The sequence below is a fragment of the Tamandua tetradactyla genome, chromosome 1 (assembly GCF_023851605.1).
Source record: "Tamandua tetradactyla isolate mTamTet1 chromosome 1, mTamTet1.pri, whole genome shotgun sequence".
NCBI classification, from domain to species: Eukaryota; Metazoa; Chordata; class Mammalia; order Pilosa; family Myrmecophagidae; genus Tamandua; species Tamandua tetradactyla.
In genome coordinates this window covers 126,161,307-126,176,756 of record NC_135327.1, presented here as the reverse complement: position 1 = coordinate 126,176,756, position 15,450 = coordinate 126,161,307, and the positions used below count along the sequence as shown (strand labels likewise).

General features: G+C 38.1%; 1 pseudogene; it reads right to left on the bottom strand.

The window, feature by feature from the left end:
* Window positions 1–1,891: 1,891 nt before the first annotated feature.
* Window positions 1,892–5,204, bottom strand: LOC143681296 (profilin-1 pseudogene; annotated as a pseudogene).
* Between the last annotated feature and the right edge of the window lie 10,246 nt (window positions 5,205–15,450).

Genomic DNA, 15,450 nt, shown 5'->3' with positions numbered 1-15,450 from the left:
TTCCTCTTTCTAAGTGTAGTTGAAGACAAAATGAATCCAGAATGCTCTTTAAGAGATGCCCACAGCTGTGAAATTGGACTATATCCTTGTCCAACCTCCTTGGAAGTAGGATGCAACAGAGAGTACACTGGAAAAGGAGTAGAGAGAACTGATATCTCTTTAACTCCAGGTCTTCCTCCTTACTAGGTAGGTGACCATGGGTAGATGTTGAAAATCCATGTTCTTTTTTCTCAATTTCCACATCTGTGAGTTAAAACCAAAAATACTTTCCTTCATCTTTCAAACTAAGTGTGTTAGTTAGATTCAGTTGTCAACTTGGCCAGGTGAGTATACCTAGTTCTGTTGCTGTGGACACAAGCCAATGGTATGTGAACCTCATCTGTTGCTAATTACATCTGCAGTCGGCTAGGAGGCATGTCTACTGCAATGAGTGATGTTTGACTTAATTGGCTGGTGCTTAAATGAGAGAGCGCAATGTAGCACAGCCTAAGCAGCTCAGCATTCCTCATCTCAGCGCTAGCAGCTCAGCCCAGGCCTTTGGAGATGCAGAAAGAAGTCACCCCCGGGAAAATTGTTGGAACCCAGGGGCCTGGAGAGAAGACCAGCAGAGACCATCTTGTGCCTTCCACGTAAGAAAGAACCTCAGTGGAAAGTTAGCTGCCTTTCCTCGGAAGAACCAACAAAATAAATCCCCTTTTATTAAAAGCCAATCCATCTCTGGTGTGTTGCATTCTGGCAGCTAGCAAACTAGAACACTAAGTAAGAGTTGTCAAGAGTGCAGTGGATTTTTAGCATCTAGTTTGCCATTAAACTGGGGGCTAGGATTAAAAAAGAAGCAGTTTCACATTGTGTATCAAATATTTTCCTTCAGATTTTGTCTCCCTCTGGAAAAAAAACACAAGCCAAGTCCACACTAATGTTTGGATTCAGATAATGATATGTTCTCCTTCAAAATACATTACAAATCCAAAGAAATACAATATAACTAGAAGCATTTTCTAATTAAATTGTTGTATAAGATAAGCAGAGCCAATAGCCAAGACAGGAGTTGGGATAGGTAGAGAAGACACTACTCAATCAGCCCAGAGCCACTACACTATTCTTCCATCACGTTAAGATTAAGTCCAGGCTCTAATCTTAAATTCCAGAGCAGGGAATACAGGGCCTGTGCAGACGAGTCATGGTCCGAGAAGAGCCACCCATAGTTCATCAGGTGTAAGCAATGTCCATCCTAAGGAAGCATGTGCCAGTTCTCTGTGTTCCACTGTGGGGCCAGGGTTGGGAGGACAAGGGGATTGAATCTGTTTGAAATTTATCCACAAACTTAATAATTAGACTTCCTTTTTTCTTTCTGATATGCCTAAGATTAAATAAATTTAATTTAGTTGAGCCAGATAAGATAGACTAGAGAAAATTGATAATAGACTGCCTGTATTTATGTATCAATCCAATAAAAATAACTCTTCAGGAGATAATCAAATAAGGTAGTATATGTAAACCTATCTTGAAAAGTGTAGAATGCTCCACAAACAAGGAATTTAATAAGTTACAAGTTTACAGTTCTAGCGCCAAGAAAATGTCCAAAGTAAGACATCAACAAGAGTTTACCTTCCCTCAAGAAAGTTAATGCCATCCAGAACAGCTCTGTCAACTGGGAAGGCACATGGCTGTGTCTGCTGGTCCTTTGTTCCTGGGCCCTGTTGCTTTCAGCCTGTGTTCCTGTGGGGTTCCTCACTTTGCTTCTCCAGGGCTGGATTTCATCTCTTGGTTTCCCTTGGCTCTCTCCAGATTCCAAAATAAATGGGGGCCATCACCCCACATCCCTTATTGTTAGGGTAAGGAAAGGAGTACAAAAGCAGTGGGGCACAGTGTGGGGAAGGGATGGCCAAAGTCAGCATTGGGAGTGCCGAATGTGGGAGGCCATTTCATAACATTTCTTGTTGAACAAACCTCCGTGGACACCTTCTTTGCCCATCAGCAGGACTAGCATCTTGGCAGTCATGGTGGGGGCTCAACCGGTGCTCTTGACATGAAGATCTGTAGTAAATTTTCCATCCTGTTGCAATTAGTCCTGGATCACAGAACATCTCTGGCCCCCAGTGTCAGTGCATTCATGAAAAACTTGACCAGTTTTTTCCAGTCTTTGCCAACCAGGACACCAACCTCAATGGGCATGATGTTAATGAAGATTTTCCCGGGAACAGCAGCCCAGACAGAGGACAAGTACTTATAGCCCACAGCGGCAGCATCCTGACATGTCCCGACTGCCAAGAGATTGTTGCAGCCAAGGTGCTGCTGCTGGAGCCCCCAGTGGGTCTCAGGTTGGCAGGTGGGAGAAGGTGAAGAGCTTGGGACACCCACCCATTGCTGTCAGGATCTCGGCTTTGCTAGCTGTCAACAATATGGATTTTTATTTTATTGTATTTTATTAACTTATTTTTATTGTGAAAAATAAAATATATGCCAAAAAAAACCAATAAATTTCAAAACACACCACAACAGTTATTTATAGAACAGATTTCAGAGTTTGGTATGGGTTACAATTCCACAGTTATAGGTTTTCTCTTCTAGCAGCTCCAAGACACCAGAGACTAAAATAAATTCAATAGTCATACTCATTTGTCAAATCCTATCTTCTCTGTTATAACTCCACTTTCTCCTTTGATCTTTCTCCCAAATTTTTAGGAATGTTTGGGCTATGCCTGTTCAGACTTTTTCATGTTGGAAAGGGCTGTCGATAATATGGGATAGGGTGATGGAACTAGGTGATGTTCTGGAGAGGCTGGTCCCTCTGGGTTTCAGGTCTTATCTGGCCTAGGAACACATATGGAGGTTGTAGGTTTGTGGAAAGTAATCACAGCACATGGAAACTTTGTAGACTCTTAAAAGCCCTAGGCGTTCTTTAGCATTAGCAGGAATGGTTTTGGTTGGGGTTTGACAAACCATGATAAACAGTAATATATAGCTGAAGCTTGCCTCAGAGTAGCTCCAAAGTACCTCTTAACTCTATTGAACACTCTTAACCACTGATACCTTATTGTTACAATTCTTTCCCCCCTTTTGTTCAGATGGCATTGTTGATCCCATGGAGCCAGGGCCAGGCTTATCTCTGGGAGTCATATCCCACGTTGCCTAGAGATTTGCACCCCTGGATGTCATGTCCCATGTATTGGGGAGGGTAGTGATTTTACTTGCAGAGTTGGGCTTAGAGAGACTGAGGCTGCATTTGAGCAAAAAAAGGTTTTCTGGAAGTAACTCTTAGGCATAACTATAGGTAGGCTTAGCTTCTCTGCTACGTAAGTAAGCTTCACAAGAGCAAGGCTCAAGATCAAGGACTTGGCCTATTGACTTGAGTCCCTACTGTTAGAGACAGTATCAGATGTTTCCCTGCTAATAAAGCATAAGAGTTCCAATTTTGTTCTCCCATCATCAAGCGACTTTGCCAATACTTTTTAATTATCTGCTCAACATACTCGGAGATGTATCTGGGCATTATGTTAAGTTATACAGAATCACAAGCCCTCATTCCCATTCTGGGTTCCATGTGTTTGGGTTGTTTAAATGATCTATCCAGACAGGTTGAGTTAGATTATGTGCTACAGAAAATTTAGGTCTGGGGCAAGCAAAATAGACCTTTCTTCCTTTGGTCTTATAGACTAGGTGAAGTTCTAAAATGCAGACAGTGTCCTCCTTACCCTTGTATTCTGATTTACCTTAGTCCTAACCCAATTGGCTTCATTCTTATCTCTAATACTAATCTCTAATTCAATTTTTTTTAACAGTTGTTATGCTGACTTCCAGCCCTGCAGAACTCCTACTCTGAGTCTTAGGTGTCACTTAGTTCTAGGGAAATAACAGGCTATGCCTATATAGCACAGCCTCTTAAAAATCTAGAAATAATAATTATAGTTCAGGCCTAAATGTAACTGCTATTAGAGCTTACAATCTAGGTCTCAATTTTCTTATAAGTATATGCTAAATGAGGCCATACAATATTTTGTTTTTGTTTTTGGCTTATTTTGCATCACATAATGTCCCACAGGTTCATTCAAAATATTGCACGCCTCATGACTTCACTCCGTTCTGTAGCAGCATAATATTCAATTATATGTATACATAACCACAATTTGTCATTCTATTTCTCAGTGTATCCTTCAGCCACTTCCAGCCATTGGGCATCACGCATAAATGTCCAAAAGTCCATGTCTCACGTTATCCTCGCTTACTGGTATAACCATCAACACCTTCAATTTCAGACAATTTTCATTGCTCCCAAGAGAAAAATGACCAATAAACACACCTTCACCAAACAGAAAATCCAAACCTCCCCTTAACTCTTGCCTTCCCCCCTGCCAATTATCTACTTCTGGTATTGTGTAGTACTGTTGAAATTTCCTGTTAAACATAGGCCTTAGCATGCAATAGTAGTTCTCCCTCCATACCCTGATATTATTAAGTTTTTGTACAAGATTCATACTAGAAGCAGGTCATGCAAGAACTTATTTATATTTGTAACATTAATTGGTGGAATACATGGCTCTGTACAACCCCTTTTGATCATGTTCACTTTCAATATGGCAACATTACTTATAAATCCACTAATGAACTGCCTTCACTTCTATTCATTCTCTTACATGTAAGTTCAACCTCAAGCTGTTCACCCACCTCTAGCTTCCATGTATCTCTAGGTCCCATATATTCTGTATTATATGCCTCTGAGTTTACCAAGCCCATAGAAGTGAAATTATACAGTATCTATCCTGTGTTTAACTTATTTTACTCAGCATTGTGTCCTCAAGATTCATTCATGTTGTTATATGCTTCAGGACATCATCATCTTGCTGCTGCGTAATATTCCATCATGTGTATATACCACATTTTGTTTATCCACTCATCTGTTGATGGGCAGTTCTAGTTTGCTAAAACTGCTAGAATATGATATACCAGAAATGGGATGGCTTTTAAAAGGGGAATTTATTATGTTGCAAGTTAACAATTCTAAGGCCATGAAAATGTCCAAATTAAGGCAAGGCTATAAGAATGTCCAATCTAAGGCATCCAGGGAAAGATACCTTGGTTCAAGAAGGCCAGTGACATTCAGGGTTTCTCTCTCAGCTGGAAAGGCACATGGCAAGATCTGCTAACTTTACCTTCACCGGCTTCCCCAGGGCTCTGTCCATTCTGTTGTCTCCATCGGTTTTCATGGCTCTAAAGCTTTTTCCAAAATTGTTCCCTCTTAAATGGCTCCACCTTGAATGGGTGGAGACACAACTACATGGAAATCATCTAATTAAAGTTACCACCCACAATTGGGTGGATCACATCTCCACGGAAACAATAAAAAAGATACCCCCCAGCAATACTGAATGAGGATTAAAGGACATGGCTTTTCTGGGGTACACAATAAATTCAAACTGGCACAGGCACTTAGATTGCTTTCCATCTTTTGGCAATTGTGAATAATGCTGCTTATTCACACAATATTGTGAATGTAATTAATTCCACTGAATTGTACACATAAAAGTGGTTAAGACGGAAAATTTTGTGTTGTATATATATTAACTAAATGTAATTTAAATATATATGTATAAGGATATTTATTATAGTATTGTTTGAACAGCAAGTTCTCAGACTTGAATTTAGTTAATGAACATCAGTGTGCAAATGTCCATTTGTGTCCCTGCTTTCAGCTCTTCTGGGTACATACCCAGTAGTGAGTGGTATTGCCAGGTCATAGGGCAACTTGGTATTTTGTTTTCTAAGGAACTGCCAAACTGTCTTCCATAGCAGCTGTGCCAGTTTGAATCTCTTGCCTTTCCAGTTGAGCGAGGCACCTTGAACATCACTGGCCTTCTTGAACCAAAGTATCTTTCCCTGGATGCCTTAGATTTGACGTCTTCAATGGTAGAAATTCAGGTGTCATGCATTTTAGAGGTAAGGTTCTTTGGAGCCTGAGTTCCTCCTGGAAGCTCCCGAATTACATTATTTGAGCCTACCCAATTTTAGTGCATTTTATGCTGAAGCCTTATAAAAGCATATAAAATCTCATGGAGACTTCTTAATGAGAAAAACATTTCTTAAAAACATAATTTGAAGAACACTTTGTGAAATGCTGTGTCAAATGGCAAATTGTCCTTGTTTCAGAGTTGCACTGGATGGCATGTATAAGCACCAATTAATATAAGGCAAAGGGGCTGGATATTTAAAATTCTTTCCAACCTCCAAATTTGATTGATCTAACAGAGCTATAGCTTTATTTTTGTGGAACAGTTGTGACCTCTAGTGGTTAATCTAAGGAATTCCAAGGAATGGGTTCACATGCTGTTTTCTTTAACTAAATTCAAGTCTGAGAATTTGCTGTTCAAACACTACTGTAATAAATATCCTTATACACATATATTTAAACTTCACTAATTTATATACAACACAATTTTTTCCATCTTAGCCATTTTCACGTGTACAATTCGGTGGAATTAGTTACATCCACAATATTGTGTTAATACTACCACTATCCATTACAGAAAATTTTTTATCACCCCAAACAGAGACTCTGTACCCATTCAGGAATCACTCTTCACTCCACCACCCCACCCCTATTCTGAGTCCCAAGTAACCTATAATCTATTTTCTGTCTCTACAAATTTGCTTACTCTAGGTATTTCATATAAGTGAAATCATACAGAATATTTGTCCATTTGTATCTGGCTTATTTCAATCAGCATGAGGTCTTCATGGTTCATCCATGTATCAGAACATCATTGCGTTGCATGTATATAATACATTTTGTTTATCCATTCATCTGTTAATGGATATAAGCTGGTTTCACCTTTTGCCAATTTGAATAATGCTGCCATGAGCATCAGTGTATAAATGTGTTGAAGTCTCTGTTTCCACTCCTTGACTGGGTTGTATGGCAATTCTATGTGTAACGTTCTGAGGAACCATAAAACTCTTCCACAGCAGCTGTACCATTCTATATTCCTACTAAAAATGTACAAGGGTTCCTATTTCTCCACATCTTCCCCAATACTTCTTATTTCCTTTTTTTAAATAGTAGCCATTCTAGTGGGTGTGAAGTGATATCTTATTTTGGGTTTGACTTGCATTTTCCTAAGGCTAATAATGTTGAGCATATTTACATATTGTCATGGGTCATTTTGTTATTTTCTTTGGAGAAATGTAAAGTCCATCTATTTTTAATTGGATTGTTTGTCTTCTTATTGCATTGTGCTTATATCTTCACATCTTAATTGTATGGGATTAAACCAGAAATTAAATTTCTTAGTGAAAGGATATGTGTATTTAGAATGTTGAGTATTGAATATTGTCCGTCAAGGAAAGTTGCACCAATTTATACTATAATTGCATATGAGACTAACTCGTCACATCATCCCAACAAAAGGTGTTTCCAAACATTCATTTATGTTTTAATTTTTGCTTCTGTATAAGTGAGGTGGTTTATCTTTTTATGACATTTTCCTTCTCTTTCTTTCTCCTTCATTTTGCTTGTTTGTTTGGCTGCTTGTATATCTTCATCCTGTGAAGTGCCAAACCACATCTTTATCTCATTTTTTTATTTGGTGGTTCATGAGTATTTTTTTCCATTTGTAATTTTTTTTTAAAATACAAATAAAAGTTTATTTTACAAAATTAAGGCCTTTGTATTCCAGAGTTCACTAAGGCTAAAGAAAGACTGGATAATTTTTAAGTACTTCGCAAAAATTTTGCTTTCACTATGTCCTGTCCTCGACTATTAAAAATGGCCTGACCAAAATGTTATCAAAACAAACACTATAAATAAAACAAAGTCCTTTAAAGAAGACTATACCAAGTGTTATTTTTTGGCATAGGTGATCTTCATGGCATGGGATGGTGTGATCTTAAATCCTTGTAACGCGTTCCTAACACACCTGTCTGCCCATTTTCAAACTCAACAAAAATAATGTCATGTCTTCCAGGTACCAAATGGACTTCCTTACAATCAGGAAACTGATTATACAGCATAGATAACATCATCCCGTTAGTCTCCTCTGGAAAATTATTGAGGAATAAAATATAGTTTAGAGAATAATATATAAATATAGTATATAAAATAATATATAAATATAGTTATATTTATAAAATGTAGTTTGAAGGATTTGTTGTATTTCCTTGGGTGTTAGTTGACTTTGGTGTCCCCAGTCCAGGCTTTTTGTTTGCAGTTGTTGCAATCAGTTCCACAGTTTTGGCTTTTTTCTTTCCTTTTTAGATATTATATCAGAATCTGTTTTCGTATACTGGATTCACATTAGTTTACCATAAAATGGAAATCCTTGTAACTGTCTCATGGCTTTTGTGGATGAGCCCAGTTCCTTAAATATAACAAAGACCTGCCTCCTCGTTTCATGGTCTTTAAAGCTACAATATCCAGCCCATGGGAAAACAGGAAAACGAGCACGCAGGGATCTCTTCAATTCTTCTTTTTTTTAATTTTGTCATTCATATTATTGATACAAGTTGTATGACTGGGTCTGATATCCGTGTTTCCATTTAAATTGTCCAAATAACCTGAGGCCTGGTTTTTGTATATAGGGGAAATCAGGCCTTTTCTGTTATATGCATAGGAAGTATTTTTTCACAGTTTGTCATTTATTATTTATACTTTATGATCTTTGTCTTACTCTGCAATGTTTAAAATTTTATGTAGTCAAGGGTATCAGTATTTTCCTTTATAATTTTAGTTTCATGTCATATTTTAAATGGCCATCTCTTCTCCGTGGGGATACAAATTTTAAATCTTGTACATTTTCTAGTATATTTATAGTTTTAATTTTTGCTTTTTAAGTCTTTCATCTTTCTGGTATTTTACTAAAATAAGTTGAATAGGGATCCAACTTTAATTTTTCCCTACAAATGTAAAGGTCCACCAGAAATAGGTCGGTAAAATGAATAATGCTATCTCTATGTTAAACCATTAAAGAGATTGAGCTAGGTATTATATGTACTAGTGAGAAAAGATGGAAAATACATGCAAAGAGTAGAAGAGTATTGATAATATGATTCAATTTATGTACAAAATGTATTTCCTTGCAAAGGATAGAAACGTCTGAAATGACACACACACACATGTATCTATTAACATCACATACTTCTAAGGAGTGCTTTGGGCATGAAGGGATTTGGGGGGATTTTTATTTTCTTTTCTACTCATTTCTACTTTCTAAACACTCTACAATAAACGTGTACAACTTTAAAATACATTTTAGAACTGATTAGCTCTGTGTATAGACCTCTGTAAGGTAACTGAAATTTCATGCAGCTTATTCTTTCCTAACCCAAAGAGCTAGCCCAGACCTCTCCTCTCTTTCCCACTCCAGTCCTTATTTCATCCTTTTAAAGCTTGATCCATCATGTATTTCTTACAAAATAAAATCATATACTTCATTAATACCTTTAAAGGGAGAAATTCCTGACTTGTGGAGCTAGGAGATAATTGGATATAAAAATATCTGACAGGCTGATCGCCATGGGGACACTGATTTCTAAGACCAGGTGGTCTCGCTCTATATATGATTCCTATGGACCCCGCAGCCTTGGCAAGGCAGGCCCGGGAACAGCACCAGGCAGCTTGCCCTAATAGCAGTGCTTCGTTTTCATCTCTGCTTTCTGCTCCTGTTCTTGTAAAAATAATAATAATAATAATCAATATATATGTTAAAACTAAAAATACATTCTGACATACAAGGCTATTGCTTCCACCAAATTTCAGTCATGGAAGACTTCCTAATCCTTGGATTCTTCATCCCTAAACGAATGATTTCCTCTATATTTTGTGTGGAATAAGTAGCAAATACTTTGAATTTTTAAAAAATTATTTCTATGACTATGCTCAGCCTTGTTCCAGAAAAGATGTAAGGTAGCTAGCAAAAACACATAAAGTTTAAAAATAAAAATGTAACCAGAAGAAATAAAGAAATCCAGGGCAAAGAAAATATGAGAGAGAGAGAAGATGAAATCTATTCCTTAAGAGCCAGCACCCTCCTTGAGGGAAACATTAACTCTTTTAAGCATCTCCCTTGCCCGACAAATGAGGCCAGAGTTCAGAAAGGGCAAACGATCCTGAGACTGACGTCACAAGGAAATTACCCCAGTGCATTAGGTACATGCATGACAATAACCACGACAACATCTGCTGAGGCTTCTAAGGATCGGGAACGATTCTAAGCATTTTAAGTCATGATTTCATTTCATCTTCACCATGGCCCCTTTATTAGTGAGGAACATTTATTGCTACCTCCCATGTTTCCACAGTAGGGGGAGAATTTCCCCTTGACTCCCTACGAGGGAAACATTAGGGAGGAGCACTTTGGGCCACTCAGTTCTCACCCCTTGCTTAGTTTTTCTTCCTCAGAGTGAGTTTGGGAGAATTCGTGAGTTTGAGAAAAGGAACTGAGCAACTGCAGCCCCCTCTTTGGGGAGGCCTGGTCTCCTACCAAGGATGTTCTCTGGTCCTCGCTTTGAGAGCTCTGCCCTGCATTTCTGGGTGGCTCTGATGTGTTCTTCAATTCACCTTCATCAGTAATAAACCTGATGCTGTCCAAAATCCCTCGTCTGAAACAGGTGGGGTTCACAACTCAAGAATGTTCAGATTTTATAAAAATTATGTGGTTCAATTACATTTTCTAATTGGTTACGACCAGTATATAAGAACATTATTTATTTGGTATCAAGGAAACTGACCAAACTTTTGTTAGTTCTAATAGCGTGTAGATTCTCTTGGATTTTTTATGTGGGCAATCACCTGAAAATAAGAACAAGCAAGCATTTCTAGAATGGCCATCTTTCTCAGTGAGACCTGCTACTCTGAAGAATGAAAAGCTCCCAGGATATCTTATTTCTTGAATAAAATCACTCTCCAGTATGTAACTGCACATGTTCAAAAGCAGATGTTCAAGAAGTATTTCCTACCCCCTATCTTGAATGTTTTTCAAAGGGAATAGTTATAAATATATTTTCCTCTTGCTCTGTCACCCAAGGCTTTTATTCCCCAAGGATTGTTTGATTTGACTTCAAATAGAGCACCAAAAAGCCAAAGAACTGGAAGCATATGGGTGGCTTTTACTTCAAGAACATATTACCCCAGCTAGGGATATTTGTGATTTTGCAGAACAGTGGACTTTTTGGCAAGATGGTCTTGAAGTTTAGACTAGATTTAAATTTCTTTAGATTTCTCTGTAAACAGATTAAAGCAAAGGTAGTCTCTGTTTGTCAATAGCTGTGAGTTCATGTTTCTAAGAAGAAGAAAATGAAAAAAGTCACATAATGAAAATCAAGGTCAAAGACCTATTATCTTTGTGGCCATTTATTCTGACCTCCTATCGGTGTTGGGAAAAAAAATAATCTTAATAAAGCAAGCATCTACTGAGAGAACATAGTCTGGTTTCCATGTGAACTGAAAGCCAGAACTATATGTCCTTTCTCATTATTTTGAACTGACATATTAAATAATATTTCCCTGAAATTCTGCTCAATAGAAGACATTATCAAATAAACTCTGTGTGCCAATTAGGGTTCTTTGGTTGCAAACAATAGAAACTGACTTTAGCAAAAAAGTTATTGGAAATAGTCTAGGTAGCTCAGGGAGTCAAAGAAATGTTGAACAATTAAGCCTCAGGAGCGAAAGGGATGAGAGCAATTCTGGGACTCTGGGTGACAGGAACTAATGGACAGTCTCCTCAGAGAACTGCCACCTATCAGCTCTACACATATTACTACTGCCTGTGTCACTCCACTCAAGAGTCAGGCTCCTGGAAGAGAGAGACTGATTTGCTTGATTTGTGTCACGTGGCTGCTCCTTGGTTTGTGCGTTGGTGGTCCTCAGGAGCTGAGCAGGGAGAGCCCCTTCATTTTCATGCCCCACCTGAACCATCTATGATTGTGCTGGGGAAGTTCTGAATAGAAATTAGGGCTTTCTAACCTAAGAAAGGGAAAGAATTGTCGCACATGAGGACACAATAGATATCCATTTAACTTCTCTTGTGCTTTTTTTATCAAAGCTAAAGCATCAGTACTCTGGCAGAGCCCTTTGTAGTACCAAAGAGGCTTCAGACACCAAAAGGAGATGACTCCAATGAAGATGGATCCGAGAGTGCTGGGAGTGGAGCTTCCATTAAGTGCACTGGGGACATCTAGCCACTAGGATGGATAAACTCATAGAAAGTAGTCTTATCACACACATGGATAATGGGACTAAGCCTTTTAAAACAGATGAGTCTGTTTGATGAGCACTTCTGGGTAGGTTGACCAGAAAAGCCAAAAGATCCCCTAAAGGGGTGCTTTTTTTTTTTTTTAAATTTCAGACCATTGTTAAGGAGCAGTCAGCAACCCTGGGTAGCTTCTGTGGTGCCAACAGGTCACTGACTCTTCAGCTAGACTGCATAGTCAGGGTTTCTTCCTAAATCATCTCTCTCAGTATCCTTGTTGGTTTCAGCTTCTTTCTTCCATGGCTTTGTCTTTTTTCTCTCTGTATTCATCCTGTTTATAAAGGACTCCAGTAATAGGATTAAGTCCCATCTTGAATAAGGTGGGTCACACCTTCACTGAAGTCAGTTTGACAAAAGTACTATTTACAATGGGTTCACACCCACGGAATGGATCAGATTTAAGAATATGGTTTTTTTTGTGGGGTACATATCCTTCAAACCACCACAAAATCCTATTATAAGCCCTTTCAAATACCCTCTGACTGCGACACCTCACATTTCCCCATTGTATGCATTCTTTCTGGCTGTAACGAGCAATAAACACAACTCATTCAACTACAGCTGTAGGTCTTGTGTTCTCTGGATGGAGGGCACTGACAGGATCGTGGGCTTTGAGCTTGAGTGAATTGGTTTGGCATCCTGGCTCCATTGCTTACCATCTTTATGGCCTTGGTCAGCTCTCTAACTTCTCTGTGCCTCAGTTTTCTTATTGGTAAAATGGAGATAATTACAGCACCTGCATCAAAGAACATTGTGAATATTAACTGAAATAATGTGCATAAAGAGCTGAGTACAGTGCCTGACACACAGTGAGTTCTCAATAATACTAGCAACTATTACTGACTCAGTCATAGCATCATTTACTTCATCTGAAGAATATATTCATTCTAAGATTTGCATTTGACTTTGTTCTTAAAGATTAGTGGAATAATCCTGGCTTTATTCCATTGGTTTTTGCTAAATTGCATAAACATGAATTCCAAAGTATGCATGTGAATGTATACAAGTGTTTGATGAGAGGACAAGAGATAACCTAACATTCACTCAATACCTATTCTATTCCAGACACTTTGCTGAGGATGTTTATTTTTTGTAATGAACAAAAACTAAAAAGACCATTCCTAAAAACATTTTTTGATGCCAGATGCCAAATTTTCAAGCACAACTGCAAACAATTCTACTGAAAGAAGGGACCATTCAGCTATTTTTCTGAAGAATTTGAGTCTGAGTTAGGTTTGAAGTGAGGATTTAGATTTAGTTTTCCTGCTGGGAGTACGTAAATTCTCTGCCAAAGACATGACCTTCAATTTTTTTCCCCCAAGAAATGTGTTTTAGAGCATGCAGAACAAATCCAACTCACATGAGAATATAAATCAAGTTAAGATATGAAATCACATATGCTGCTTACTGGCTCCATAGTTGTTTGACAGTAGAGTTTAGGTTACAACAGGCTTCAAGTTACTAAGAAGGCCTTTCACTTCAGGTTCTGAAATGATTACATGATTAAAATTGCTCTTTAATAATTAAACGTGCCATCTGTGTAAAGCAGAGTGTGACCTTTCACCCAGGGTCTCTCAGGCTGTTCTAGAATTTCTGCAGTTGGCACATATGGTATCACAAACCCATTTCTAGTCTTCCTTTGAAATATTAGAGGAGCAGACTTAGAGCAGCTGTTTTTGTGCTGCCAGATTTCATTGAAATGTGGGCTTTAAAAGCCCTTGGCTTGTCATTTTGAGTTAGCTTACCTTAATCACAAATCTCACCATAATGTAATTCAGTAGATGCCCTGAAACTCAATATAGTGGAACATTTGCTGAACAATGCACTTAACAATAACCAGCCAGAACATACATTTTTGAAATGTCCTTTTCATGTTATATGTAGCCTCGAGAATGTCTAATCGATTATAAACATTCCTTGTTCAATAACAAAAAAAATACCAAGGAAACAATCTCAATTATTATGCTTTCTTTCCTCAGGTTGGGCACGTAAAAGACAGTAGGATATTTTTGAAAACTATCTGCTCTATGATTTATAGATTAATGGCACTACTAAAAAATTGATGCAACCCTGTCATTAAGCTAACTGTGATAATTAAACAGCAAACAATGAATATGCTTGCATGTTTGTCTCAAATTTCACACCAGACGGCTCCTTCCATAGTTCAGCAATTGGCAGTTTAAAGTCACCATAAAGATAGTTTCTCTGCATATTTGGGGGAAGGAAACACAAATCTTAACTGTAATGGTGCCCACTAACTAATCTGTAGTATGCTGGAGACTTTTCATCTACTTGTTCAACAAGCAGTTTCATTTTAAAGTTCAACTGTTAGACCATGCTCAAATGTTTTAAATGTTTTTTTGTGTGTGCATCTTTTGGAAATAAAATCAACTCTTCATTTCCATTCAAAGCCCTCATGTGGACATTTAAAGTCAGAAGCAAGGATAAGTGAGCTAGTCTCACTTTTAAAATATGTTGCAAATTTTATTTTTAAAGTTAAATTGTAAGAGAAAACTTTTATTAGACTCTGCTATTGAAACTTGTTCCACACGTAATCTTATAGCCTGGAATAAGGAAAAATTTTCCTGTTTGCTTTATTGATGTATTTTATTGTATTCAGAAGTCAAATGGAGTTCATAGGATGTTAAGGTACAATATAAAATAGAGTACATTTGCCCTTTATTCCCCCAGCATGATTTCAAGCCACAGGGACAGTTAATGCAGATTCACTCATTTATTCAAGCATTTATTTATGAGTTTCCCCTAGAGTGGGTGCTGGAAGACTTTCCACCATGAGTGAGATGTTGAAGAATTCAATCTTGGGGACTCAAGTATGTAAAATAAATACCCATAATATAAGTGATTATATATATATATAAATTTGTAAAACAAAGGAGAGGGCAACTCATTTTTTGAAGGGAAGATATACTGACCATTCACTAGTTCACCCGTCAAGTCCATTTTCCGCCCTGCCCTGCCCTGCTCTGACCTCCGCAGCTTGCACAACCTGAGTTTCTGTGCCCCTCTGGCTTTGAGAGGAAAGAAAGTAGAAGAGAAAGATCAGAATATCTATTCCCTCTACCCCCCAATCAAATTCTATTTCCTCTATGTTTGACTCCCTACTGGGAGTCCCTCTCCCAGGGCTACCCTTTTCTCTGGATTCTAACCTCACCATTCCTCCTTCTGCCCCTTCTGTTCCAGGGGCCTT